This window comes from Ursus americanus, chromosome 23 (genome assembly GCF_024610735.1).
Source record: "Ursus americanus isolate L20-20 chromosome 23, mUrsAme1.1.p, whole genome shotgun sequence".
NCBI classification, from domain to species: Eukaryota; Metazoa; Chordata; class Mammalia; order Carnivora; family Ursidae; genus Ursus; species Ursus americanus.
Genome location: NC_142149.1, coordinates 20,577,795 through 20,598,210, shown reverse-complemented (window position 1 = coordinate 20,598,210; position 20,416 = coordinate 20,577,795). Strand labels below are relative to the sequence as shown.

At 40.4% G+C, this 20,416-nt stretch overlaps 1 long non-coding RNA gene across 1 annotated transcript in view; it reads left to right on the top strand.

Moving 5' to 3' along the window:
* The window catches only part of LOC123781953 (uncharacterized), a 145,893-nt gene that overhangs the window by 4,826 nt on the left and 120,651 nt on the right, over nucleotides 1-20,416 (top strand). Inside the window, exon 2 of the long non-coding RNA XR_015721292.1 lies at nucleotides 4,038-4,170. This is a non-coding gene — a long non-coding RNA (uncharacterized LOC123781953). The remainder of the gene's footprint in view (nucleotides 1-4,037; nucleotides 4,171-20,416) is intronic.

The window sequence follows — 20,416 nt, the reverse complement described above, 5'->3', positions numbered from 1 at the left end:
ATAATCTCTGAAACAAGCTGCTGAAATAGGGATGGTGGTTATTATTATGTCTAGTATATACAAGAAGATGTTGAAGCTACAAGAGGTTATGGTTTTGCCTAACAATGTAAAATAGGTGGTTGAACTGAGATTAGAAACTTGGTCTTTTGATGCCTGGCTTTAGCTCTTTCCTCCTCTGCCAATGTGTCTATATACTCTGGTGGATTTGATCTGATGGAATTGAATGCCTCTGTTTCTTTCCATAAACTTCTCTGTGTGGGAAGAAACAAAACAAAACAAAATGTACTTGGAAGCCAGAAAGTATTGAAAGGGTATAGTATTTGGCACATGCTGTTCTCTCACTAACTGCTTTTTCATGTTAGATTTGCGGTTACAGTCTATGAAAACTGTAGAAATAGTTTCTTCAGGGAAAGGGAATGTGACTGGGAGTGTTAACGAAGAGCCGATTGTTAGAGGTTGCTACCCAGCACATCGCAGCTCCTCCAACGTGTTAGCACATGTAAGTGGGGCAGTAGTTAAAAGAAGTAATGAAACCGAACCATGGGAATTGATCCTTGTTGAAGATAGCATGTGGTAGAGGAAGGCTGTAAAAACCAGGATAGAAAAAAAAAAACCATTCCAGTAAGTTCAGAAAGGATGCTGAAGCCTGGATATTAATGAAAGCAATTTGGAAAGAAACCATTTTAATTAAAGAGAGATTTTGATAGATTTTACCTGCAATTATCACGAATTTTGGATCTTGATCTTACCAGTTTTGCTTCAGTATTACTTTTACTTTTTTTTTTTTTTACCTTGGTAGGGAAATATAAAATTTCAATCTATTTCAGTTATTTAACAAGTGGTATGAAGAAATCTGTTATAATCATATTAAAGAGTATGTGAAAGGAAACATTTGCATTACAGTACATGGGGACAAATACATGTATAGCGACTCTTCTAATACCAACTGTAACATTTAATTTAAATCACCTCTAAGGTATTATCAAAGATTACTTATTAACCTGCATACTCCAGAAATGGATTTGTTTTCATTTGTACTGTCATTTGTTGAAATCTGTTCTTGGCAGGAGTGAAATTACAGAGGTACTATGTAACAATTCTACAGCTAAATTGGGTGAAAGTTTATGAAGGTCAGGTCTAGTCTTGGCACCGTGTACACTTGATTACTATAATCCACTGTAACTGTAATTTCGTTGCTCTTGATTTTTATTTTGTCTCCGTACGGCACATTGATAGGTATTTAGAAGACAGAGAGATGAGTGAGATTCAGCTCTTGCCCTTAAGGATTTTGCTAATCCTTCCAATCTAATTGAGGAGACAAAACATACATTATCAACCTAAACACCATGTGGATGGTAGATGAAGTGAAAGAGAGGTGGGGTGGGGAAAAGGAGTTAACATTTCCTGAACATCTCCTATGTTCTAGATGGTTTACTGTCCTTTAATCCTCCCCAAATTCTCTGATAGGTATCATTTACCTCATTTTATAGCTGAAAAAAAAAATTAAGCTTTAGAAAGCTTTAGGAATTTGCCCAGAGTAGCATATGCTAGAGCCTGGTTTTGAACCAGGCCTTTGTAGCTTCAAAAATGATCCTCTTTTCATGACACTGAACTGTTGCTGTAAGACTGATGAGCAAGGAGTCTTATTGGAATAGGGTCATCTGATGCAATTTCATGGTGCCAGTGGAATTTAAGCTGAGTCTTGTAAAGAATTGATAGGATTTTTCCACGGATGCAGCAGCAGAGAGAGGATTCTTCTGGGGAGTGGGAACTATGAAAATGCCACACAGGTGGAGACTCTTAATGGACCAGTTTGGCTGGAACAGATCATCTATATTTATTAATCTCTCTTAACAGATTTTATTGAGCACCTGTAATATTCCCTGGGGATACACAGGTGACTAAGATACAATTCCTGCCCCTTAAGGAATTTGCAGTCTACTTGGAGTCCACAAGTCAGAGATTATAATCTGGGGTAATCTGGACTACACTTGAGGCATGGACAGGGTGTTGAAGTAGTACAGGGAGGGGTTCCAGCAGTCTGGGGTGTGTGTGTGTGTGTGTGTGTGTGTGTGTGTGTGTGTGTGACAGAGAGAGACAGAGAGAGAGAGAGGTGTGATGTATGGGAGGGCACAATGAAAGAAGAGTGGGGTTTTGAGAAGTTAGTTTGTTTTAAGATGGGAATTTGAAGTAATACCAGGATGTTCATGTAAAAATGTCTTTCTGCAGTTAGGCTCATAGGACTACAGCTTAGGAGAGAGATTAGAGCCGACTTCAGGATAGGTAGGAAGGAATTTAGAAAGAAATGAGCAGAAGGTCTAAGCCTGAACTTTGATGGATGGCCACTTTAGGGGCTGGGAAGAAGAGCTAGAGTATAATACTGAGAAAGAGGGCACCTGTAATGGGGAGAGAGGAAGAAGGATCATGAAGCCAAGGGAGGAGGGAACCCAGATAAGTGGGCTGGCCTGCAGAGAGGTCAAGGACAAAGAAGATTGAAGAAAGACTTGATTTGGCTGTTAGGAACCATTGGCATCCTTCCATGGGGGAGGTTTACTGGAGTTTGGTGGGGCAGGTCCACAATGTATACCCAATATTAGAATTGACCAGTTTGCTTATTATATTTTGTTTTCATGTAATCCAATGTATTAATTTCTTCTTTAACTGCTTCTGGATTTGGGATCATGGTTAAGGCAGGTATAAATGCTATTCTAATGGAATTAATTTGGCTGGGGCTCTTAAAGCATGTTGTTGATTCAGCTTTGTTTTCAGTTTGACTTGTCTCACTATTGGGATTTGGATCTTTCCTATTTCTTCCTTATTTTGCTTCAAGTAAAATTCTCTTGAAGTTTCTAGTTGAAAATTCTATTTGCAAGTTTCTTTCTCTGATTAATTGAGATATAATGAGTAATTTAGGTAGTTGCAGAAAAAAGACTCTGGTAATGCAGATTATGTCTCAAGATGGCAGGATTGATGAGCTGAATGTTTAGAATTTTCTATTGTTTATCACATAAAGTTTGAAAGTTAGACATATTTTGCCCGAATGATCTGTGACTTTGTGTAAATTGCTGAATGTGCCTTTGTGATATCCACCCACAGAGTCAAAGCCAAGTGGAAAGTTGTATAACTGTCGGATGGATTTGGTACCCTCCTCCCAGAGAGCCGAGTAACTAGGCAGTAATTAATAATTAGCTAAGATACTGTTAAGGCCCATGGCTTCTCATGGGAAAACATCTAAAATTTAGGGCCCTAAAAATCTGCAGACACTCCCATATCACACAGTTTTCCTGAAACTTCTGGGACTGCACTGTGATGGAAGCCACAAAAATATGGCCACTGCATGCAGGCTTTTCAGTGAATGTAGCAGAGTGGTTAAGTGGGTGGGCTCTGGAACCAGACCACTGGGGTTATAACCCACCCCCCACCCCCCACTGTGACTTTGTGTCTGTTTCCTCATTTCTAAAGAAGGAATGATAATTTTGCTTACCCTGCAGTGTTGTAGTGGGAGTTAAATGAGTTAATAAACCTAAAGCATTTAGAACAGTGCTTGATAGACCTAGAATAAGTGCTTAAGACGTGTGTTTTTGTTACTATTACTGTGATCTGCTTCTCAGAGCCTAAGCCACTGTCTAACCCACAGTAGGCCAGCAAAACACAAGTGAATGAAAGGATAAGGTTAGAAATTGGAAAATGTCTAGCGAGGGAGGAGAAAATCGCCAGGGAGTGGGGTGGGCAAAGGAAAGGTGTGTTTTATTGATAACTTCGAGATAAACCATGTCGTCTGTTTTTCTGTAAAGGGTATGTGCTTTCGTCTTTAACTTCATTCTTTTCTTTAACTCCTACATCCACCAAATAGCCAGTTTTGTCACTATTTCTTTTATCGTAGCTGATGTATTTGTTTCTTTCTGTCTGGTCCCACTGGAGCTGCCCTAGTCCAGGCTTTCAGCACTTCCGTCATGGATATTACATCGCCGGCTTCTGATGACATTTTCTTGGTTCAGTGCTATGTCACTTAAGATGTTTCCTGTTTACCGCTGCAGGATTAATGTTCTTGAAAAAATACTGTCATGACTTCATCAGCGTACTCAAGGACCTATGATGGATTTCTCTTGTGGATGAATGAAGTCTTCTCAACAGCCTTGCCCGACTCTGTCCAGCTTCATGCTCCCTGCGGTGAGTAAGGATGGCGGCATGGAAGGAGAGCTGCATTCTTCTCATGACATCATTACGTGGCCTTGGGCAAGACACTCAGCCTTTCTGTGTCTCATTTTACTACCCCATAAAATATGGGTAATAATGTAGGTTTCTCCGTTATTTGAAAGAAGAGTGTTCCTGGGAAGCGAAGAAGCAATTACTGTTAATTTATGTGTAAAAGCTTTTGAGCGTCCCCAGATCCCAAAATAACCTCTTGTAGGCTTTTCTGATACCCTGGGACACATCTTGCTAACGGGTCCACAGAACAGATTGAGATAAAGCACAGGTGCTCACAGACCCAGTTCAAAGCCATGGTGGCTTGATGCTGAGATGCTGAATGTAGTTCTCAGGGGAGGAGCTTGGTGGTGCCATTCTTGCTACCACAACAATGGCTCACTGCAAGAAACACTGAGTGCTATTTTTGCTTTGTGCCTTTTTTTGTAAAAGTGAAAATCCTCTTCGGATTTTTTCCAGTTAATGGAAACAGGTACTAATGTAGGTCTTTTGTAAAAGCAAAATCACATAGAGGTGCCTGGGTGGTCAGTGGGTTAAGCATCTGACTCTTGGTTCCTGCTCAGGTCAGGATCTCAGGGTTGTGAGATTAAGCCCTAAGCTGGGCTCTGCGCTCAGTGTGGAGTCTGCTTGGGATTCTTTCTCCCTCTCCCTCCTCCTCTGCTCTTCTCCCTGCTTGCTCTCTTTCTCTCTCTAAAATAAATAAATAAGTGAGTACGTAAGTAAATAAATAAGACCTTAAAAAAAAGCAAAATTGCATAAAGGTGAACTTTCAAAAAGCAGGGAATGCCTGTACTAGCAAATATTAAAATATGTATAATAATCCATGATCCAGTGAAAAGTATTTCCATTAAATTTTTTAATTATAAGCAAGCCTTTCTATTTAATCTTGGCCAAGATACCATGCTTTATTCATAAATTTAAGGCCTTCCTTTCTTGTTCTTGGTTTGGAATGTCTTTCTTTCACTTGGCTGCTTTTTCAAACATTCTGCCTCAACTCTAAGCTCTGGCTTAAATGCCCTCTCTTTCATGAGGTTTCTCACCATTAATGTAGTCATGCCTGTCTCTTTCATTTCCTGTGTGTGTAACCCAGTATTTTATAATATCCTATGTTATTATTGTTCCCAATGAGATAAAGCATTTAAGTCCGTTTAGAGAAGGGAGGGTACTTTATACCTAGTCAGTACCTGGCAGATACTTAACTGTTCTCTGAATGTTTTCATATCACCCCAGTGCCTTTTTCTACTTTCTTTTCTTTGACTTTATTTTGTTCTCTAAACTCTCCATATGTTTTGGCAATGGTGCAAGTTCATAGTTTAAATAAAGGCTACCTGAAGACAACTAATTTTGCTTTAAAATAATTTATAATACTTTTAGATGTGAGAATGTTGCATAAGAATGATAAGAAAGCCAATATTCTGCATAGGAATTTTAAGATATCTTAAAATATATAAAGATACATATCTTAGACTATATATATATTTAATATATATTAAGAAAACATTTTGGCCCTCACTTTTTCCTTTTCATTAAAGAACCCCTTTTTGGTTTTGGATCTGTTGAGATGATCTTGACCCTGGCAAACTGCTAAAAATATATTTGTACTTCTAAAATTTCAAACTTTTTATTAGGAGAATTGGCTGTTTTAATTGGTTTTCTGGTTAGATAGCACATGAATTTGGTGTGATTTAAGGATTAAATGTTATGTGACTTAGCTTTTATGTTTTGTTAGCATGGCATAGGTTTCTTTCTTTTGATGGAGTTGACTTCGTTCCATGAAAGACAGTTGGTCACTATGAATTTCCTGCATTTGGAGGAGAATTTACAGATTTAGAACAGAAAACAGAAACATAATATCCCTTTTGGTTTTCATAAAAAGTAGTAAAGATGAAAGTACCAAGCCAACCAACAAACCAACCAACTTCTACAGGCTTCAATCTGAAGATGTCAAAACTGAACACTGTCTAAAATAATAGTAGCTGTTTTTTTTCCCTCATTCCTAAATCCAGGAAAATTCCTTTAGGCTGGTTGTGGCTGTTTATCAAAAATTTTTTTTTTTTTTTAAAGATTTTATTTATTTATTTGACAGAGATAGAGACAGCCAGCGAGAGAGGGAACACAGCAGTGGGAGTGGGAGAGGAAGAAGCAGGCTCACAGCAGAAGAGCCTGACGTGGGGCTTGATCCCATAACGCTGGGATCACGCCCTGAGCCGAAGGCAGACGCTTAACCGCTGTGCCACCCAGGCGCCCCATGGCTGTTTATCAAAATTGATCATCTCAAAGATGGCTGGTAATGAGAGAAAGTAACTTTATTATCAAATCTTGTTAATTTTTACTTAAAATGTAGAGAAAATTTTGAATTCAAAATGATACACACAGAGGTTAAAAATATAATAAAAGCAGTAATCCCCCACTCTCGTAATTTTAAATGAATATATGTAATGTGCTTAAATTTAAAAAATCTTATGAAGTTCATCTCTTGATTTTATTGCTTAGAGATTTTTAAAAATAAAGAATCGAACAGTTTGTCAGTTTCATAACAAAATGAGCATAGCTCTTTGTCCAGATCACTTTGTGTGTGTGTGTGTGTGTGTGTGTGTGTGTGTGTGTGTGTGTGTGTGGTGGGAATGGTAAGGAATAGATTAAGTAATTATTTAAATGTAACACATAATAGCAATGGAGAAAATTTACCATAACCAGTCTGTGGCCTCCCTCTACAAGGCTGATGAGAGATAACGCCCAAAGAACTTTCAGTTTCTTGGATTGAATTTATTAAATAAATATGTAAGTAACATTTGCAAAGTCAGTCCTCAAATAATTAAAGCTTATTGAGACTTATTCTAGGTTCCAGAACCCGTGCCAAGCACTTGACCTGATTTTTGTCTCATCACATCCCGAGAGCAATTGTATGAGGTAGCTTTTATTTTAACTGAAAAATTAAGTAGCTTGCCCAAAATTGTTCAATGAAAGGACTCAACTGGGATTTGAGTACAGATCTATCTTCAGAGCTTTTGCATTAGCATAGTGAGTAACTTAAAATTCTGTGGAAGTGACCTAGAAATGTATTTTCCAGTCTTGTAACTTAGAAAATTAACAAGAACATACGGATTCTGTTTTCTTCCTCAGATTAAGGATAAGCCTTCTTTAATATCATTTCATTTGTGATGGAAAAAATGGACTAATTTGAAGAGAAAAAGAATTAATGGGGCAAGAATTCTGCTCTTGAAGGGGTCAGACTTGTTGGTTTTGTCTGTACCCTGGCTAGACTCCGCCTTAACTTTCTGAGGGTCCTTCCTCTTGGGTTTCTGGAGGTTCCTACTTCTTTCCCAGGATTGTCCTCAGCTCCAGACCAGTCATTAAAATAACAAATCAGAGCAATTAACCACCATGCATAATTGCAGTGCTAATCCTTTTATTATGCTGGCTTTTCTAGACAGAGCTAACACCCATTATGGAGATTAACTGCTTTTTATAAGGTTTTAATTCTTAAGTCTTGAGCAAGTGGTGTATTATCTGAATTAATTTGAAAGTAAACTGTGCTGTGAAGGGATTCTGTTGCTTTGGGATTTTCCCCGCTTCCATAATCCAAAAGACACCAAATTTTTTTGTGACTCACTAATATTTCCTATATTGATCATTTTGGTTAAAATGTGGAGCTAAGGTTAGAATTTTTTAGTCCTAGAGCTTACATATAAATGAGTGGCTATTTATAGAACTGTAAGATTTGTATTTTTTTTTTTTTTGGACATTTGGAATACAAATGCTACAATCTAAATATGATCTAGTAGAATTGCTTTAAAAAAAAAAACAAAAACGAAAACCAAAAACCAAACACGAACTATCCAGTGACACAGCCTCTGTAACCCAATGGGGATAGCTGCTCTAACCGGCAGTCACACTGATAGCCATCACGCTGCTCTAAGCATAAGAATGTTATGAATAGCAAGAACTTTCATTACTAACATTTATTTAACATTTACTCTGTGCCCGACACCGTTAAGGGCTCTATGTACATCCTCTCACGGAACAACCCTGTACGGCAGATACTATTTTTGGACCCTTTTTAAGGGAGGAGGAAACTGAAACGTATGGTGCTTGTGTGTTGCACACAGGGTGGTACAGCCGCTACATTAGTATCTGAGCCAGAATTGAAACCAGCTCTGTCTTCTCTAGATCCTACACTCTTAACCACTACCTTTCACTGTCAGATGTTCAATTAAACTTTGCTTTGTGGTTTCAAAGACCGCCCCAGAAATGTAAATTACAGTGGTGAGAAGGGGACCTTTTTATTATAACCAGGCCTGTTTTAGGATGGGCTTACATTTCCTACTTATAAATGAGCTAAATGGAATTTTAAAAAAGTAAGCAGATTTGAAGAATATTCCTTTTTGTTTAGGTGATTTTAAAATGTTATTTTCACAGGTATTCTGCAAACACTTTGTGAAGTGGGTATGTTTTGAGGGTAATGGATTTGATTAGGAGTGGGTCAGTCACAATGGTAAATTATTTCATGGCAAGTGCTGTTTGGCCTGATATTTTAGGATTGAGTGCATGTACACAAGCAGTTTAAGAACTGAGTATTTAATAGAGGGCTAGGGTCTTAGTGGATTATTTTATCAATTATCTAGATTTTCCATTCATTAGTTTATGGTACTTTTCAATCTCATTGACTGGTCAGATCTCAGGAGTTATTCCTAGTCATCATTCTGGCTCTCCCCTCGGGTCCTCGTTTGTTGAACTTGACCCTCCAGATTGTTCATCAGTTCTTGCATTTGTGAAAGTTGACCATAGTAGTTGGTTACTTTCAGTTTTTGTCAAACTGGAGTCAAAGGATTGTTCCTGTAGGAATGGACAATAAAAGTGAAAAGATGATTCGTTAAAAATTGCAGTGGAGAAAAACAGAGAATTGTAGAAAAACAGAGAGTTGTAGAAAAACAGAGCGTAATCTAAAACTACTACCAGACAGAACTTGATTTGTAATTTTAAAGAAACTGTTCTTGGCACCGTGCCTTCCTCTCTTTTTCTGATTTACTGTTCCTCTATTGTTTAACCTTAAGCAGAGTCGCTTTTCGTTTTTAGAGTGAAAAGAGTATTCTAAGGAGACCTAAAATAGTTTGAGAAATCTGTGATCGGTTTTGTAACTGTCCTGTGTGGAGAACAATTTGGACTTTAGAACAACACATTGCAACATTCTTACTAGAGATGGTTGGGCCTGAAGCTTTAATTCCAGCATCTGGAGAGTTTGCTGCAACTCACCCATCTTTTTCCCGTTGGGACTTGTCAGCAGAAGTTAGTGCATGCCCATTCAGTTCTTTACTCTAAGCCTTAGAGTGGAATGAAAATATAAACACTTGCTATCAGTTTAGTGCTGGATTTTTTTTTCATGGTGATTGGTTTACCTTTCCATAAACCAGGCATCAGCCTCTCTGTGGCTTTGTTCTGGTGAGACCTCATACTGCCCGCTCCTCTGGTCCCGCAGGGCGGTCGTGTCCACTCCTGGGACACATTTCTACATTCACTTCAACATGAGCTGCTTTTCGTGGTACGCTTCGTGTACTGATCCAAAATAAAATAATTTGAAATGTCCCAGGTTGGTTGGTTTTTGCATCTGGAATATGATAATGCCAATAGATTAAAAAGATAAAACTGGAAATGTAGATTTTAGAAATCATTGTTAAGGTTTTAAAGAATGCCCGGGAGATTACAAAATTACCAGTGTTACCAGATTTAGTAAATAAAAATACAGAATGCCTAAGTAAATTTAAATTTCAGATAAACAATGAATAGATTTTTTCAAGATTTATTTATTTGAGAGAGAGAGAGAGCACAGTGGGAGAGGGAGAAGCAGACTCCCTGCTGAGCAGAGAGCCTGACGCCCTCTAATTCTAGCCTGACGCCCTCTAATTCTCTGAGCCCCCTCCAATGTCCTAGCTTCCCCCACGGCCTTAACAGACCCGTAGCCACTTCCAGCACTGCTGTGCTGTCCGAACCCAGAGGAATAAGCTATTGTGTGCAAATGTAGCAGAGGCCTAAGGTCGAAGTATGTAGCCTCAAAGTCAAAGTGGAGACCAATGTGTAACACTGTAACATTACATCATCTTTAAAGGGCAGTTTGTAAAAAATATCTAGTTTTTAGGCAGCAGCTTAATTTTTTTACTTAATTTAGAGATTGATGGGCCATTTATGCTCAAGTGATGCCTCCCCAGGGTGTCGGTTATATATGACAGGAAACTATGTGCGGGTGGGAGAAACAGACATCATTTCATGACTGCGTTTTGAACCATGATGAATGAGCATTTTTTATTGAAACCCTGCATACATGCCTCTCACAGAAAAACCTTGTTTCCTTCTGACCCCTGTACTCCTAACATTCCCGTGCTCTTGAGCCTAGCTCTTCTTTGTGTAGCTTTGCAAGCCAACTGCCAGTCTCTTTCCAGGGAGTCTGTGCAGGGTAGTATATATACTTTGAAGTCAAAACAGATGTGTGTTTGAGTCCGGTTCACTGTTTTCCAGCCTGGATAAAAGTCACTGAAGAGTTTGTCTCAGTTTCATCTGTACAACTTCCAAAAGATGTTGGGAAAACAAATGAGAAACAAGTGTTCATGCCTGGTACATACTAGGCACTCAGTAAAGGCTCGTTCTCTCCCGTACCCTCTTCTCCCTACTCCCCCACTTGAATCCAGAGTGGTCTTTAAAACTCATAACTCTAATTATATCACACATTCACTCAAGACATACTTATTGAATGCTGAAGCGTGTGCTGGGGACTCTGACGGGACAGTTACGGGCCTGAGATTTTTGACAGTTGCTGTGTGTGCCTCTTGCCCAGAGTTCCTCCGAAGTTCAGCATCTGAGTATGTGTTGATTCTAGATATCCATGCCTATCTTGACTCCTCTGGACAGAGCGGTGGAGTTCTTAATGTTTGTTATTGGCTCGCTTTCTTCTTCGCCCTTTCTTCTCTGGGTTGAAATCTCTCTGCCCTTCATCTGAAGCCATGGGCTTGCTTTCTTTTTTTTTTTTTTAATTTTTAAAAAAGATTTTATTTATTTGACAGAGCATACACAAACAGGGGAGCTGCAGGCAGAGGGAGAAGCAGGCTCCCCACCCAGCGGGGAGCTCCACCCGGGGCTCAATTCCAGGACCCTGGGATCATGACCTGAGCTGAAGGCAGATGCTTAACTGACTGAGCCACCCAGGCACCCCAGCCATGGGCTTTCTTGTGTTTTAACCCCCTTCTCTGTCTAAGGAAAAGATATGGTAGTGTTCATTTATACAAGCCTTATTCACTGTGCTATTCTAGGTATCCAAACATTTGCATTTCGAGCTTGTTCTTCAATTGAGAAATGAGAAATTTTTTCCCGTGATAGGATTTTCACTACTTGGTAAGGAGAAGAGAGGTTATTTTGGGCAGAAATCTGTTGAAAGCACAGTTTTGCACTTAAAAGGGCAGCCTAAAGCAAAAATGTGATTTAATCTGTCAGGATGTGTGTGGGGGAATAGACTGAAGAGAAGGCACAAACTTTCTTATTCTTAATCTATGCACAGATCTCTTCCTGCTTCCATGCCCATTTCTCAGAGCTCTGTTCCGGATGTCTGCTCCTAATTTCTGGAAGTCACCTCTCCTTCTGACTTTCTCTCTGGCACTTCTTCCTTTCTTATCTCCTAGTCTGTCCTAAGCATCCCAAATGTCTGCAAGTGGCAGCTCTGTGCCACCCCACTCCCTCATGCCACGATCTCCACCTCTGTTCGTTGTGCCCCATCTCCAGAGCACGGCGAGTGTTCTGCCTTCTCGTGTCTTCCCCTAAGGGCCCGTGATTCTGTTACACGGGTGCGCAGACTGGAGGGGGTGAAAACGCATGGGAAGGCAGAAGAGTCTGAGCCTTCCTCAAGGCTTCAAGAGTAGATGCTGATTATTGGGAAGTTAGATTCAAGGCAATTGTCTTTTTTTTTTTTTTTTTGACAATTATCTTCTTTTTTAAAAATTATTTTATTTATTTATTTGACAGGGAGAGAGGCAGTGAGAGAGGGAACACCAGCAGGGGGCGTGGGAGAGGGAGAAGCAGGCTCCCACTGAGCAGGGAGCCGATGCGGGGCTCAATCCCAGAATGCTGGGATCATGACCTGAGCCGAAGGCAGACGCTTAACGATTGAGCCACCCAGGCGCCCCTGACAATTGTCTTCTTAATGTAGGTATATATATTTCTGTAGCAGAGAGGAAGCAGAGAATCAAACTTGTGTGTATCAGGAAAACTGTCAACTAAGACACTAATGTAGCTATTTGAGAACTAAGAAGAGAAAAGCGAAACTAGAAATTGCATCCATGTAGTAGTAATAATGTAATTCAGCAAACGTGGACTGAGTGCTGACCCTGCAAAGCCATTTGCCCCTCTGGTTCCACTCTCTACCTTTTTCCTCCTGCTCTCCTGCTCCAGGAAGGTAGCTGCTCTCTGGCTTTCATTAGGTTTGCCCAGTGGGAACCCAATCAGTAAATGAGAGGAAGAGAGGGAGGAGAATGAGTTTGGGGTATTTATTCCCCTGGCCCCTACCAGTTGGGTGTGGCCTTTCATTAAAAGCCACAGCTCCTTTCAAGGTGACTCTCTTTATTTGACTTTCCCATTCTGAGTCCCTTTCCTTCGTCTTTTTGGGCATGGGGGTAATAATAGCTACTGGTGGTTTCCCTACACCATGCCCACACTTGGGCAAACAGTCCGTGTATTAGAGTCTCCTTAGTTTTTCCTAATTCGAGGGTGCCCGCTGTGTCCTGCTTGGATTCTACTGTATGGCAGGCCAAGAGGTTAATAGGGAAGTGAGTAATTGCAATACCATGAAATACATGCTTATCAAAGTATAGGCTCTTTGAAGGCAGAGACCGTGAATTATTCATGTTTCTTTCTTGACACTTAGCATAATTCTGGGTAGAGAACAGGGGCTTACCTGCTCCTGGAATGGTAGGTTTATGCATAAAGAGTATGGGGAATGGAGGATGGAGCTGAGCATCTGTTCCAGGAGGATCCAGGTGGGCTTCACGGTGTAGCTAATGATGGCAGTCAGAAACAGACTGGTCACGTTAAGCAAGGGAATTCACTGGAAGAATATCAATGGCTTCTAGAATCAAAGGAAGGCAGAGAACAGGGCTTGGAGGATAGGAACTGGGGTGCTCTGGAGGGCTAGTTTACAGAAACCCCAACAAAAGTCATACATTCAGTCTGAGTCGGGCACCCTCCCAGACAGCTCTTGGCTTTTAGTTTCTTTAAGGTATGTCGACACACGTTACACGGGACTGAAAATGTTCCTGGTTACTTGTTATGTTTGCTCTATGGAAACACTCTGGGCTTCTTCCTTCCAACCTCCCTCTCAGAAACCCTGCTTGATGCTGCAGGTAAGGGAGGAGGAAAGAGAAGGTCTCAGATCATAGAATCAGATGAGATCTGAGCCGTTGTGGCAGCCTGTGTCTTGGGACTACAGAAACCGGCTCACCCCTCTCTTCCTCACCTCCTCCCTAGATGAAAGGCAGGATAAGAGGGCCCTAGGTGGGAACAATACTTAGGTTACAAGAGTTAGCAGGAGTGAAGTAACAATGGAAGGTGAGTTCTTTCCCTCAAGAGCCAAATCTGCGTGCAGAGGTGGGGCTGCTTTTGCTGAGTGTGAGAGAGGGTGTTTCCCCCATCTCTGAGGAGGAGTAGAGCAAGTACCTACCAAAGTTTCCATCACTGAATTTGGATTTTTGTTTTGCTGCTCTCTTCTTCTCAGCAGCCCTCCACCTCCAGCTCTCCTGTGTCCCATGCTCCGGAGGTGCTCCCCAGCACACTAAAGCCACGTCCCAGTTTAGTTTGTCCTCCCCTGATGTGCTTCGTTTCCCTGTTTTCTTCTCCTTCTCTTTGAGACTTTTCAGCCTGCTGGGGGAACAGGTACTGGGAGGATAACCGTCTGGTTAGTAAGTGTGACTTACTGACAAAGGTGGGTAGGGGCGGAGAGGTGTTCACCAAAACTGTTTATATTGAAAAAATGTGCCTTTTACCTAAGTGGAATTTCAGGCATTGTGGTGATAAAAATTCTGCAGAAAGGCCTTTTCTGTATTCTTTCAGTTAGTACAACTGACTATTAGATCAGGTGAAGCAGAGAAGAGGGTAAAGAGTGTTCTTTTTTTGTCTCTAGGCCTTTCCCTTCACCTTCTTCAGGGAAAGGACAGGAACTTTGGCTCTGATTTCCCCATTTTTATACAAGTCACTCACTGAATATATATTATATACCAGAAACCCTTTATGGGGTTCTGAAGATGCAAAGATGAGTAAGATGTGATCCTCGCTTTCCAAGAAACCACATCTTGGGGGGAAGAGCGTGAGGGATAAGACACAAATAGTTACAGAATAGGATGATTTTAACAGTACAGATTTATATAAGCATGTGAAGCATCGAGAAAGAGAAACCGGTCTCTGGAGGACATGGAGATGCCGTTTGAATGATATCCTAAAAAATGAGCGGGGGAAACATTTTGAGGCAGAGGGACCAGTGTGTATAAAGGAGGTGTAAATATGCATGTCATATTTGAAGAACTGAGAAGTTTGGTTTGGCTGGGGCATAAAGTTTGTATGAGTGACTTCCAAGAGATAAGACTGGAAAAATAGGTTGGAACCAGTTGGGGAAGGGCCTTTAATACCATCCAGAGGAATTTGGACTTGGTCCCATAATCAGGGGCTGGACCAACAAAGGTTGCTAAGCAGAGGGTGAACACGACCCTAATTTTTAGAAAGATAACATTGTGGCCAGTGTACTAGATGCATCATAGGGAAACTGGAGGCAGGGAGATGAGATAGGAGGATTTGCAAGAGTCTGGGGGGAGGGGAAGAGACAACGAGAACTTCAAGAAAGTAGCAGTGGGGTGGAAAGCAGGGGAAGATAGAAGATAGGAATGGTTGCATTTGATTATTGCTTAGTTTTGGGTTGATGAAGGAGAAGGAGGGAGTGTTAAATGACAAGAGGTTTCCAGTTTTGGACTTTGAGAAGTGCCATTAACTGATGTGGGAATGCAAAGGAGGAACAGGTTTTGTAGGAAAGATAATGAATTCAGGATAGGGAAGATTTGGGGTGAAACACCTGTCAACATCCAGGTAAAGATATTCCAAAGGCAGTTGCAGTGTGGGTCTCAGATTCAGAAACTGTGGCTAGATTTGGAAGTTACTGGCAAAGAGCAACCATGAAACTGGATGAGATTTTGCAGGGAGAATTGGTAGAAATGAGGACCAAAGATAAAACTGTGAGGAACTGTAACATTTAAGGAGAAACAAAAGAGGTTGAAAGGTAACCCTCAAAGGAAAAAGGAGAGAGCTACGAGACAAGTTTCAAGAAAGCCCAGGGAGAGGAGAATTTCAAGAAGGTGGAGTGGTCAACAATGTGGAAGATTTCAGTAGTTTAGAGATGGCAAATAGGACAGGATTGCAAAGTCATTTTTCAGTTTGGTGGCTTTGGATTCTGAAAAGATCATATAAGTATTGGGGACTGAGTTCTCTCAAAGCTACTAACTAAAATACATACATATTCTCAGTCTTGATAGTTTGTCGATTGTATAACATGACCATTTGCTCAAATTAAAGGAAAATTAAATTCCCTTTAAAAAGAAAATTAAGGGGCACCAGGGTGGCTCAGTCGTTAAGCGTCTGCCTTCGGCTCAGGGCGTGATCCTGGCGTTCTGGGATCGAGCCCCACATCAGGCTCCTCCACTAGGAGCCTGCTTCTTCCTCTCCCACTCCCTCTGCTTGTGTTCCCTCTCTCGCTGGCTGTCTATCTCTGTCAAATAAATAAATAAAATCTTTAAAAAAAATAATAAAAAAATAAAGTAACTAAGAGAGAGTGCCCTTAATAGGAGACTCTTAAAAAAAAAATAAAATAAAAAGGAAATTAATAGAAGGGGTGCCTGGGTGACTCAGTCGTTAAGCGTCTGCCTTCGGCTCAGGTCATGATCCCAGGGTCCTGGGATCGAGCTCTGCATCGGGCTCCCTGCTCAGTGGGAAGCCTGCTTCTCCCTCGCTCACTCCCACTGCTTGTGTTCCCTCTCTCGCCACCTCTCTCTCTGTCAAATAAATAAAATCTTAAAAAAAAAAGGAAATTAATAGAAGAATTTAGGAGAGTGCATAAGGCTAGGTATCATCTATATCAGGGTGATAGTCGAAGCTTTGAGAACAACTGAGTTTTTTAAGGGAGAGAAGAGTAAAAGGGTAAGGCTGAATGGTGAGGAAACCCTCAAAGTTAGGCTTACTCGTAGAGGGAAAAGTAAGTACCTAGTAAAGGGAGTGAATAAGGAGTGATCTGGAAAGCTAGAAGAGTCCCCAGAAATCACATTATGGATTGAAGTGTGAATGATTCACCTGCTGGGGTTTCTAGAACCTCCCAGAGGTTCTTTCAAATCTTGAGTTTCAAAGTCTGCAAGAGAGATCAGGGAGAATGAGGGCTAGAACAACGTCCATGATATTGCCACAAGATCCTTGGAGATCTGAAAGCTAGAATTTTCCAGACAATGTAGAGCACAGAAGCCAGACCTTCTGTCATCAGGGAAGAAAGGATGAGATGGAATGAAGCCATCTGTGTCTTATATTGCTGCAGCATCCCGAGTGGGCAAAGAAGACAAAAGAATGGTGAGGAGGGAAGCAAGGGTGGGGTGAAGATTGTTGGGTGTGGAATGCACTTGAGAATAGAAGGAAGTAGAATTTTGTAACTCCTTAGGGCTTCTGGGAAAGTAAGAAGGGGAACATGCAAAGAACCAAGAAGTGAAATAGCACTTAGGTATCTGGAATGGAAGAGTGATCAGAAACAGTAGTGGTCCTGTTGAATCACTGTATTGTACACCTGTAACTAATACAACGTTGTATGGTGACTATATTGGAATTAAGATTTAAAAATTAAAAAAAAATTATTTGAGAGAGGGAGAAGGAGAGAGAGAAAGAAAGTAGGGGGAGGGGCAGAGGGAGAAAATGTTCAGGCAGACTCCCTGCTGAGAGCAGAGCCTGACTTGGGTATTGATCCCATGACCCCTAAGATCATGACCTGAGCCGAACCCAAGAGTCGGATACTTAACCAACTGAGCCACCCAGGTGTCCCTAAAATTTAAAACTTAATAAAGAAGTAATAGTGATCCAAGACACAGTGAAGCCTCAGTGATATAGGAAATGACCTGTTGGATGACTAATTTAAGCTTCATCTCAGGGGTCTTTTAAAGAACAGACACATGGTATCATTAAAAAAATGACTGGAAAAATTCTACGTTTTAGAAGAATCACGATGGTAAATGTACATGGAGCCTATAAGGTGTGTATCTTTTTCCTTTGTACTTTTAAAATGATAAGGCTTCATACTTATGTATGGTGAACCAAAGAGCTGCACTTTGATACTTGAAAGCGGTAATCCCAGCTATAAATATGGATGTGACAGTGAGGTATCCCCATGAGCTTGGGAGAAAAGGAAATATAGTTGCCTTCCTAACTGAACTAATAAAACCAAAATATAATCTGTCTCCCAGGGCCAACAACTGGGTAAGGAGTGTGGTCAGCAGGGAATATCAAAAGGGGATTCAGGGAAGCTTCCTTTGGCCTCGTCTTAAGGAGAGAGATGCTGAATTTGGGCATATGGTCAGTCCAGCCACTAGAGGGGAGTTGCCTAACATGTGGCCGAATATCTTACCTGGCCTCGGGGGGATCTGGAGGAAATGTCCCTCAAGTCTTTCTTTTAACTTCTGTTCAAATTCTGTGCTTATGCAGCAGCTTCCTGATTTCTAATTCATCCTGTCAAGTACATGTACAGCAGGAAAGTCAGTGTTCTGAGTAGCCTTGAAGACCTGGAAAGATATGTCCCTTATTGTTAATTAAATAGCTGGCATTCTAATCTATACATTAGTATTGTATGAATACAATCATTATAAGTCACTATGAAGTTCCACATCACCTCTGAGTATACTTGGTAAAGTCCAGTTTCTGGACATGAAAGGCTGAGAGGAACAGATTCTAGACCAGGGTAAGATTTCCATAATTCTAATTTATATTTTTAATAAGTACTTCGATAATCAGTCTTGTGGGCTGCTTTCTGTCTGTCTCATTATGTATTCCTATACCCTCCATTAGTGGTTTTAGGGATAATAGCAGGAAGCATTACTTTCAACATTAGCATTATTTTCAACAGTTAGTAAAAAAAAGTAGAGCTTGTATCCATTCAAGAATTGAGGATGAAAAATAGAAAATTGTTTAAGAAATATGTAGGTTAGAGATGACAAACACAAAACTTTCTTGCTGCCACTCCTCTGTCCTGTACTCATAGCAGACATTACTAATTGATAATGACACTCTTTCCTGCTGATCCTGGACTGGTTGTGGAACTTTTATTAATAACCTTAATCCAAGAAGCCAAATCAGTTGCCTAGATTGGATCCATGTGAGCTAAAACTCTCTGCCCTTTCTAGTTTAGATGAGTTGTTAGGGATTCTGGTCATCAGCATTACAGAATTCATCTGTAAAGGACCTAAAGGTTGGTTTATCTTTTGAGTTTGATGTCATGGGGAAAGCTACTATGCCCTTTGATCAAAAGTCTCTAGATATTCTGACGGAAACAATACCAGACTAGAAAGATTGACAGAAATGATCATAATGGAATCATCTAGGCCACTAACATGTTCACTGTCATGGTGTCTACCAGGGCACAATATGCGAGGGACCTTAGATGTTCCCAGATTTCGTATCCCAGCTCTGCCTCTTACTGGGTGTGTGGTAAGTTGCCTAACATCTCTGACCCCTAGTATTCTCATCTGAGAAATAATATCCAATTCATTAGGTAGAGGCTGCCCATTTAGATAACACATGCAAAGTGTCTTGCAAATGGTAGGTACCTACAAATGTTAGTTCCCTTCTTGATTCTCTTGATATTCAACACCAAGCAGAGCTCCCTTAATCAAATATCTCTCATGTCTACTTGACTATTTCTAGTGAAGAGAAAACCTCATTATCTCATTGGGCATTCCATTTCTGAGCTGTTCTTTTTTTTTTTTTTTTTAAAAGATTCTATTTATTCGAGCTGTTCTAACTACTAAAAACGCTCTCATTATATCGAACTGAAATTTGCCACACTATGAAATTTGCCACACAGAATATAGTGTGCCCTCTGCCACATAAAACTTAGCTCTGGAGTCTTTTGGATATTTAAAGAGTGTTACTCCACCCTCCTAAATTTGTTTCTTTTCTAAGCTAAGGGGTCATCTGTTCATTCAATTGCTCCTTGGAAGACATGGTTTTCACTTCCATTATCGTCTGGGTTGCCATTACTTGGATCACTTCTAAATCTGTAGGGTTGATGGAACTTCTTTTTTTCTGTTTCTAAGTGTTAGTTCAAGGAATGTGTTTTTTTAAGGGATTCATGCTGTGTTGTATTACATTGCAGTCAGTCTCCAGCATCATAGTACTTCCAGAGATAGAATACAACACAGAATTTCTTGTTTTCCTCTTAAATAGAGAAATTATTTAAATTTAATAATTAGTCATGTAACCCAACACCCTTGCCTTCCCCACCCCTGCCCCCACCTTAGTTTCAGGATGGCTCTTGAACGCATTTGCAATGGAAACTTGTTTTACTCACATTTTGGGTTCACCCTCTTGGGTGTGAGGCGAAGGCTTGTCACTCAGACATTTAAGATTGTGGTGTTGATTAGCTATTTGGCTCCTAAGCTATAATTATCTTCCTCCTTCAGTTAAAATCACATTTCTATATTACAACATGAGCTATTGCAAAATCTCATAATACACATTGGATTTTTATTTCACTCTAAACAGACTTGCCCTGACGCTTCGTATTTTTTCTTCTGGGTTCAGCTGTTAGGTGTTACTGTTATAGCATTGCTGAGTAGGACATTCTTCCTGACACAAGTTGATCGGTGGGCACTTTGCGGTATTGTTGGTTTTGTTTTCCTGTGTCCTCCCTTGCTGTAATATAGTGATTAAAATACACTGTATTATTATTCCCAGATCACAGAATTTCGAATGACTCGTAACTAGGGCCATACCTGCGTGACAGCGTAATTGGTGCCAAAATGAAAAAAATTCGTTTATTTTAAACTGTGCCAAATGACGGGCTTTGTTAACAATTAGTTTTCATTGGATTTTAGCTGGTCTTTTCCCTTGAATTTTTCAATCACTTTGATAATGTTTAAACTGAATGTTTATCTTTCTTTCTTTCTTTCTT